Below are 10,558 nucleotides of genomic sequence, written 5' to 3'. Positions count from 1 at the left end.
CTTATGTATTAGCATAGCATTTGTCCATTTCATCTATGTTATCTAATGTATTGTTCATAGTATTCCTTCATAATTATTTTTTTCTTCCTCTAAACTCTTATGTTTCAGATTAGCAAAGCTATCTTGATTGCTAAATAGAATTGAAAGGCATGTCAATGATGTTTACTTATTCCTTTTGGGCCAATAATGATAGCTACTAGACTTTTCCTTGAGGATGTATGAATAATTTATGTATAAAAATATTTGGAATAGACTTAATTATAATATCAACAATAGAATTATATTTGCTATCATATATTAGAATAAATAAATCATGGCGCCTTTCATATGTTGAAATGTTATGTAACACATTAGTTTTAGAAATAATTTTAAAATGCTATTGAAAGTAGTTATGAGATAAGTGAAGAAAGCAAGATGTCAAATTAGTATTATATGTAATCCTTTTAAAAAATGAGGTAAAATTGATATATAATATTATATTAGTTTCAGACTCACTACATAATTCAATATTTGTATACAGTGTGAAATGACCACTAAAATAAATCTAGTTACCATCTGTCTTAGCATATGTAATCTTAACTATGAATTTTAAAAGTATTCATAGAAAAAAGACTAAAATATGGGTATGATTATGGGTATTATTTTTCATAATTGTTTGTGTTATTCAAAATGTATTACTTTGCATTCCAATAAAATTTATTTTTATAGCACTGCAAATTTTGCTCTATATAAAATTCTTTTGCTATGACCAACAAATTTTGAGTTGGTAGATTATAAAAATATTTTAGATGACTTGTATAAATTGCTTTGTTTGGGGCATGTAAAAGGATGAATTTCATGAATACTAAATACCTAGTTAGATGAAGAATTTCAATAATTTTTCATACTATTTAAAAAAATTAGTTTGTATTTAGATGTGCTTAACATTAAAAACAAAATTCTTGTTTGACTCTCTCCTCCTACATTGAAGAACACAAAGTCTTACAATGTGAAGGAGACAGGAAACTGGAATTATATCCTCAAGATGACAGAAGTTATTGTTTAAAAATGTTTTTTTAAATGTTTTTTTAATAAAATACTTTATTGGGTGGATACTGTTTAAATGCTAACACCTTGCCAACTGTCAATTTTTGACATTGCTTTGTTTCTTGTCTTACATATTTTTAAATCATTGTATAATCACTTTGGGCAGCAGTTTTTGTTTAGCTTTTATGTTGTAACATAGATTTGTAGCATATTGGGCATGCTCTCTAAAATGTCCTTAGCACGAGTGATTTCAAATAGTATTGCATTTTCTAGCTGATGAAAACATTTAGAATGACTGTTAAAAAGGACTTAAAACATTGAAATCTTATAACATCATCTTTAAATCTATACATATAGAAGCCAAGGAACGATGGAACGACCAGAAAGTCCAGAACGACCGGTTGCTATGATGCGCACTGCAGCGGCCAACGGGCTTAATAGGGCCTCCCAACCTCCCACGGCCCCTCCCCCCAGCTGGCCCAACTCCCAGTGGCCCTCATCAAGGCGGCCGGCCAGACCCCACCTGTGCATGAATTCGTGCACCAGGCCTCTAGTATAAATATAAAAGATAGGCAAAGAAAAATGAAAAGTAGGAAATTTGAAAGAGAGCCTATTACAGTTTCTGGTAGTGGATCCCCTTTCTTTCAAGCCACTTCTGTTCCAGAGGCCCATAAATATTACCATTTATATTTATAAACACTTTTTAGATTAATTATTAATCTGCATACTTTTTCATATTCACTAGGGATAGATGTTTATGAATGCATGTCAATTCACAGGCTTGTTAATCACTTTGAAGGATCACTATTACATTCCTCAATATTTTCCTCTATCTAGGTTTCTTCCTCATTTTATATTTAATTGGATTTTAGTTCCATGTTCCATGTATTTACTCAAACAGGAAATGTCCCAGATGATAAAACTACCATAATCTCTTTCCTATGGAACAGTACAATTTCCAGATAAAGAAGCAAAACTTCTCTGCCCTTCCTACCAGTCTGGATGTGGTTTCTTCTGTAAGTCCTTGGTTACAAGACTTCTCTTCAGCTAGTCTTCAATTGGTTAAGGTTGATTTCTATATATTTTAGTTGTAATTCCACTGTGGTCCTGGGAGGTGGTGAATGTAACTTCTAATTCCTCTAATTATCATCATCTTTGATATTTAAGGTCCTTTAATATTAAAATATGACTTAAATGAAAAATAATTTGTAAGTAATTAGTCCCTTCAATGCTCTTTGAACATATGACAGCATGAAAAAATTAAGAATAATTTAAGATAAATAATAATATAGGTTAACTGTAATCATCAATAGTGTAATTTCAGAATAAAATCTTACTGTCATTTTACATGTAGCACTCATATAACTGATATTAAGTGGGTTAACTCAGTTAACTCATTAAAATCTCAAGAAGTGAGACTTTTGACACTAAGAGATTCTATGAAAAACATTACAGTTTCTAGACTTAGTTATGTAGCTAAATTCTAGTTAGTTATGTAGCTAAATAACTGTATTATTGGATAAGGCGTGAGCATCATTGGGAAAAGTGTCATTGATTAGATAGGAGTGTCAAACAGGTTTTAATTCTTGTGTTAGTCCAACACAGCTGTTTGAAAGTCCTGTGCTGAGAAGGAATCTGAAGCAGAATTTAGGCCAATTGTTTAAGAGTACTACCATCAATGAGATATCTGCTAGGGTTGAAGGATAAGAAATAGTTACATTTGAAGTAAATATTTGCTATATCTCAACTATCTAATTTATCAAGTTCTTTATACTTCTAAATAAGAGTTCCTCTGAAGGTTTTAGACATAACTATCATGAAGGGAGGATATGAGATAGGGTATGGATAATTAAACAAGGAAAAGGGAGACATTTAGAGAGTGATTTCATTTGTTTGAAGAGAATTTTCAAAACATAATTATGTCCGTGTTTAATGTTAGCACAAAACACATTACAAAGTTAAATGTCTTTTGGATTAGTCACCATTTTTAATTATCCACACCCCCTTCTTTCTTTTAATGTGGAAATTCAAGTGTTTTCTGGATTGCACATTGTACCATCATTGTGACCTATTAACTAGAGCATGGAAATGGGCTAGTATAATAACATTTGAGAGATAGTACTGCTGCATCATAAGCAAGGGTGTATGCAATATATTTAAGGGGGAAAAGTGACCTACACTATTAAAAAAAAACACCAAAAGTGGCTGCAGGTGGAATTAATGGAATAGAACTTAGGCTGCACATGCAGATGATGTGTGACATTCCTCTTTAAACTTTTCATATGACAAAATCAGTCTGTGCTAGTTAATCTAGCTTTGACATCAGTGAATTCAAATCTAGTTTGCAGAACACTTACATTGGTCAGAGCTATTCGGATGATTTAAGATTAAATTAATCTCTTGGATAAAATTTTTTAAGGTGTCATTTTTTATATTCATAAAAACTGCAGATTCCAGAGTCAGAAAACCTGGATTCCAGGGTTAGCTCAGCACATCATAATTTGGCTGCTTTGCTTTTCTCTCTGTAACAAGGCAAAGCTAAAAGGGTCATCTTCAGCCACCTCAGTCCCTTGAAACATTGGGGTTTGAAAATAACTAGGACAGAATTCTATCAACCCAAGAGGCACCTATCTCATTGAATGTCCTTCATTGATTTTCAGCCTTGTTTTTTTTTTCCTAAAATTTCCAAGTGGAAAGTTAAACTCTCTGTAGGGCCTTTCTTAGGTAGCCAGAATCTCTTGAGAATGGGGCAACCGGTTCTTAGACATGATTGAGCACCTCAAAGAGGTTTTGCTTATCTGGGTTACATGTATTGATATTTATTAGAAATGAAAACCTTGAACATATTTTACTAAAGAATAACTATATTTTCTAAGACTAAGAAATGTAGTGAAAGAAAAGTGACATGGTGTTACAGTTTTGCAACTCTCTTGATATCTGAATTAAGAAAAGATAGTTGAGCCCTAGCTGGTTTGGCTCAGTGGATAGAGCATTGGCCTATGGACTGAAGGGTCCTGCATTTGATTCAAGTCAAGGGCATGTACCACAGTTGCAGGCTAGATCCCCAGTCCTGGTCAGGGTACATGCAGGAGGAAACTAGTCCATGTGTCTCTCTCTGTCGCTCCCCCTCCCTTCCACTCTGTTTAAAAATCAATGGAAAAATATCCTGGGGTGAGGATTAACACAACTACAAAAAATAGCTGGGTCTGCTTCTGCATTCAATCTATAGCAATATGTTGATTTGATTGACACAAATGGCAAAAATCTGGCTTTACGAAGATATGTAGTGAGGCAAAGGAGTAATATTTTACTAGCCTTTTAGATGATTGTCAATATTCTTCTTTGTTACTACACCCATACTCAACAATGGTAATTTCTTAAAGATAGTTTCAATATAGAGTTTGAAACCACATCAAGGCACTTTTCCTTTTTTTGTTACACTAAAATAGATTTGTATCTTGTACTTTGAGTAGCTCTTTTACCAATGTATGATTTTGTCACATTATGCATTGATAATATGAAAAATATTGGTTCACCAAGTTATGCAGAATTTCCAAATGTTGACATATTTTAGTATCCAGTATCAAAATTCCACATCATAAGGTATAAAAATGTCAGATCACTATATTGTACCCTGAAACTAATATAATTAATATAATATTATATACCAAATATACTTAAATAAAGCAATTCAGCATTACAGAAAAGCTTGCTTCCTATTATTTAAGTCCTATTACTCTAGCAAAATCTTGGGGTTATTGCCATATTTTTTAATTTAAAAAAATCAGAAAAATGATCACTTGAATAATGAGAAATTAACTAAAGTAGTTCATTACTTATGACTTAGGATAACTGCAAAATATAATAAATGGAGTCAATTTGTGTTATTTCTTTAGCTGAACTTTACTGAAAACTATGTTGACATAGTTTCAAAATTTTTTTAGATATTATCTATAATAATAAAAGCATAACACGCTAATTAGACTGGACAGCCAAATGACCTTCCAGACATCCTTCTGGACGAAGCCAGGCCTGCAAGGGCCGAGGCAAGCTGCCGCAGCTGTAAGGGCTACGCCTCTTGCACAAATTTCATGCATCGGGCCTCTAGTACTTACTATAATTATTATTGTCTTAATTCTAATATGTCTATACAGGTAGAGCAAAATATAGAACTAAGCATTTAACAGGGGAATTTGATCAATGCAGACAGGCAAACTGATTTTTTTTTTCTTAAACAAGATTTAGAGACTCAATTAGGGAAATTGCCTCCACTCTTTATACTTATTTCTAGTAGATGGACAATCACAGATGTCTAATAACAGCTATTGCCTTGGGTTAGTGGGGTTTAGAATGGTGTGTGTGCGTGCGAGTGATTCTCTGAAAGCCAACATAAAGACCTCCATTAGCCCAGAAGAACTTAGGGTATCATTTCTTATGAAGGAAGAAAGGTTGCTGGCCTCAGTAAGACCTAAAATTATGTTCTAGGTTAGGATTGTGCCTTCAGATTTTAGGTAAATAATATTTTTGACTGTTACCCTAACTTACTCAGAAAATATAATTGTAGTGGTGGCAGCAGTATAATTCTCAAGCTGATTTTTCTAATTTCACATGCACCTACTAGAATTGAGTTGATTATAGGAAAGTGTGAACTATTTCTACAATCTGGGACCCTGTGGGATAGGGCCTAAATGGGCAGTTGGACATCCCTCTCAGAATCCAGGACTGCTGGCTCCCAACCGCTCACCTGCCTGCCTGTCTGATTGCCCCTAACCACTTCTGCCTGCCCGCATGATCACCCCCTAACCACTCCCCTGCCAGCCTGATCGACCACTAACTGCTCCCCTGCTGGCCTGGTTGCCCCCAACTACCCTCCCCTGCAGGTCTGGTCCCCCCCAACTGCCCTCCCCTGCAGGCCTGGTCCCCCCAACTGCCCTCCCCTGCTGGTTTTGTTGCCCCTAACTGCCTTCCCCTGCAGGCCTGATTGCCCACAACTGCCCTCCCTTGCAGGCCTAGTCCCCCCAACTGCCATCCCCTGCCAGCCATCTTGTGTCCACATGGGGGTGGCCATCTTGTGTGTTGGAGTGATGGTCAATTTGCATATTACCTCTTTATTATATAGGATACCCTCAAGTTTCTTAACCTCATTAAGCTTCAGGCTCCCCATTTTTAAAGTAAGTAATAATATTTTGTGAACATCATATAAGATAACGTATGTTTAAATACATAACATAGCCCCTGACACAGCACAGATATTTGGTCATTTCATTCTTTTCCTTTATGTTTTCTAATATAATATTCCATGTAAAAATTGTCTTAATTAAATCAAATAACCCTTAGTAATTGATATTTCAGTATAGTGATGGCATTAAAATACTAGGAAGCACCCCCAACATCACAGGCATTGAGAGTTTAGAAAAGTAAAATTATAATTTCTGAGCCTAGAGGAAATTTACCCTTTTAATAGAACAGCAACACCCTTCAATGGTTTGGTTACCTTCCGATGTAGTAGAACTCTCTCCTAATTAAGTGGCAGTTACTGCCATTATGCATCATTATGTTTAAATGGAGTATCTGGAAGATGTCTCAATCAGACAGTCCTCCCAATTAAGTGTGTCCTATAGGTTAATAGAAATAACTTCCTTTCCCTTGGATAGTGTTGTTTGGGGAAAATACCTAAAGTCCAATCATTAAAAGGTCAAAATTATGCTTCTCAGTTAACACTCCATAAAGTGGAACAGGGAAAATTTGCCATGACTGCTGTGTTTTGTGTCAGTCTGTCTGCAAATCAATCAAGACAAGTCCATTCTGAGATACAGAAGGATGCACACTTTGGGGCAAAATAATGCATGAGGAGATCAGCAATACCCTTTAAGAGGGCCAAAGCCTGGCAGTTGCTAGAATACTTCACCATACTATTAGTATTCGGGATTGATACTAAAACATGTGATTTAAAAAAATTAAACAAGATGGAGCAAAAAGAGCAAATGCTGAGGTTATGAATTCCAAAGGCCAGAAAGAACACCTCATAGGAGAATAGCAAGTTCACAAATAATCACATATGTGCAGCACAAAGCATCTTGCACTGTGGCATTACACATCAAGACACTGAGAAATATTTTTCCACCATGAGCAGATGTCGAACACTCTTTGATGGGTACTACTGCCAGTGACATCTGCAGATTCTCATGGCTCTTAAGTCACTGGAAATATGGGATTTAGTGTACAAAATTCACAGATTACAAATGTCTGGGTTCAAAATTGTGAATGCACCTAAGCTCTGGTGTTTCACTTGACTTATACTACCTCAAGCTATTTGTACTCAGGGAAGAAGCCACAGAAGGCAAGCACACTTTGCTCTTTTTGAGCTATGCTACATAGAGCCTTTCACTTCTTTGGCTAAAATGATTTAAAATTTCAAAGACAGATTGATGAGGAAGGTTTTAGTAGATTAATCTGCATTCCCTCCCCTCCCCCAGAAATGACTAAGCATATTCAGGGCACACACACAATAAGGAAATATAAGGGAGAACATTTACCAAGAACATTATTAATGTAACCTTTCCAAACATTCTAGAAAATAATAAGATATTTGAATCTTTTATATATCAGCACACAATCAGGAATGGAAGATATTGTAAAAGTTTAAAAAATAGTTATTCATTTATTATGGACTCACAAAATTAGATTCTATAGTATTAAAAATCAAATGTGAGTACATTCTTAACTATCCTTCTTATTTACCTCTCAGGAGCTCAGTCTATTCCTTGGCCTTGTTGAATGCATCCTTAATATGCTTGTGCTAAAGCTTCAGAGAGTCTTTATAATTTTCTTTCCTCAAAAAGCAGATGTCATTTTTTTAGAGTTAAGGAATGTGAGAAAATGTGTTATTTCTTCATTTGGAAAATTTAACCTTTTCTAATTCACCAGATGGTGGTGATTCTTTCCTGACATTTTGTTTCTTTGTCAGAACATACACATATGCACACTTGATAAGGAGAACCTAAATCAGGCGCAGCACTGCCAGGCCCTGCAATAAGACAGGGCCAGGATCCCTGGGAATGGGGGAGGGGGGTTCCAATCGCTAGATCAGGCTGCATCTTGCTAGTCAAGGAGAAGCATTGCAATGGGTGGCTTAATAGGAAGCTCCTGGGATGTGAAAAATGGAATCAAAACCTATGTCCCTTAGATAGTGCTGTTTGGGGAAAATACATAAAATGGTATCTTCTTAGAATGGTATTCAAAAATTCAAAAGAGCATGTGCAATGGCACTATCCAAAGAGCCTAACATGGTGTCAGGAATCAAGTTGGAGCATTGTGGTGGACAAGGATGTGTGTCACCCAGATCTCATTTCAGGGGAGGATGTATTACCCCGTCAGCTGGCAGCCCCGTCAGGATTTTCCTCAGTTATAGGGACTGTCTGGGCTACAGTCACACTTTTCCTGAGCAGCCCACATCCAATCACGGGTTAAGGTATGAATATAAAAGCTTGACCATTTTAGCTCAATGCTAGATAACTCGGAAGGGCTATTCTAATTCCACATCTCCTTGTGGGGCCGGCTGAGGTTTTGCTGGGCCTGCATCTCAGGCCGACTTACCCTATGGGCCTTTTTGCTTCTCCATCTAATTCAGAGGCAACTCCATCTTTCCATGTCTGCTCCCAAACACTGGAGTCATTCTCGACTCTCCTCTTTCTCCCTTAACACACATCCAATCCATTAGTAAAGTCAGTTAGTTTTGCCTTCAAAAGCTTACATCACCATCTGGATTAATGGCTCAGCTGCCAAACTGGTCTCCCTGTTTCCAAATTTGTTCTCTTAAAATCTGTTCTTCACTAAGCAGCCAATGTGATCATTTGAAAATGTTCTCATTTCACCCTTCTACTTAGCACCCTGCAAGGGATATCTCCAATCAGGGGGGAAATCGCTCTTTGCAAAGGCCTACAGGACCCTACAGATTCTGACCCTTTCCCCTCTGTGACCTCTTTCCTGCGCACTAGCTTGCATACCCACTTGCTGTTCCCAAATACCCCGGTACTGCCTTGCTCTAGCTGCTCACTCTGAAGGCTCTTTGCCCAGATGTATGCTTGGCTAACACCTTCAATTTTTTTAAGTCTTTGCTCAAAATTTGTTCCAGAGCCAGCTTTTACCAGTTCATGAGAGCCAATCATTAAGTATTCAGGAACTTTGCAAGCTACTTTTTCAAAGCTTTTGTAACTTGAAATTGACCATGGTGGGAGGATTTACACCAGGCCTACCCTGATCACCTTATTTAGAATTGCAATTTTCATGCTCTCTTTCTTTAACTCCCAGTTCCCCTTCTCCTTCTCTCCTTTTTTCTTTTTCCCACCGTTTACTGTTTAATATATTTATTACATTATTATTTGTTAATGATCTCTGCAAACTAGAATATGAGGTTTATGAGAACAACAGTCTTTAATTACTTTCAGATATCTCCCATTATACAATATCTGACACATAGTAGGAACTAAATAGATATTTGTTGATTGAATGAATGAAAAGAAAAGACAAGGAAGTTTATCTTTCTGTGAGATAGGCATATGTGAAATTATAAGCAACTCTCAATGTTTTTACACGAACTTTAACTTGAAGAAATGGCAAAGTGAGAGCAATGCCTTTTTGAATTGCTAGAAAAAAATTAGCTGCCCTGACTTTGACCATTTCAAAATTGTAGAGAATATTAGAGTTGAAAATTGGTAAATTATTTCTTATTTGTATATTTTTACATTGCTTGGGTTTTCATGAGCAAAGATTGGACTAAGTATGTTAACTTCAGACAAGTTCCCTTAGAGACAATAGAAAGGAAAATGTATGTACGCATACACACCTATCTGAAGAATCCTATGTTCCATGTTGACAATACTTTCTCTGAAATTATGTGTCTAATTACTTTAGTGTTTGAAGCACCCACTTTCGATTTGCCTAGGTCTCTCACTAAGGTTTAATAGACTTCTAACTATTGGTCTTCCAAGGCATCATAGCTTTCAAATGTTTCCATCATGTTGACCCAATAAGGACTATTTGAAAATATAAAAAGGTGGCAGAATGATAAAAACACACCAAGTAGATAATGTGCTTATACAATTGTTTCTTGATCAGATGTCATTGAGACATCTTACATGTTAGTGGAACTGACTTCCCTTTGCAGTGTCCTTTATATGTTCTTTATGACTCTTTCATGTTCTCTATAGCTAACTATAAAGTCATTTTCATACTGTAATTTGAGGGATGCCAAAACATTAAATTATATCCACTTAAATAATTTCATTTCTCCAGCTACAAATGATAAAATAAACATATCAAGTTCATGCACTTTGCATGTGTTGACACAAAGGTGTCTTCTCCAAGGTCAGAAAAACAAATAATATTTTGGAAATGCTAAACATTATATGCATATTTTTTATTTTGGGAAATAATAGTTTATATAAACTAGAAGTTTCATACAAAAGTATTTCAAACCAAATGGGAAGAAACTTTTAAAAAGACAAATCTCTATATATGTAATTTACCCTTA

Source organism: Myotis lucifugus, unplaced genomic scaffold (genome assembly GCF_000147115.1).
Source record: "Myotis lucifugus unplaced genomic scaffold, Myoluc2.0 scaffold_15, whole genome shotgun sequence".
Lineage (NCBI taxonomy): Eukaryota > Metazoa > Chordata > Mammalia > Chiroptera > Vespertilionidae > Myotis > Myotis lucifugus.
The sequence above is the reverse complement of the archived record's forward strand: the minus strand, read 5'-3'. Positions refer to the sequence as shown.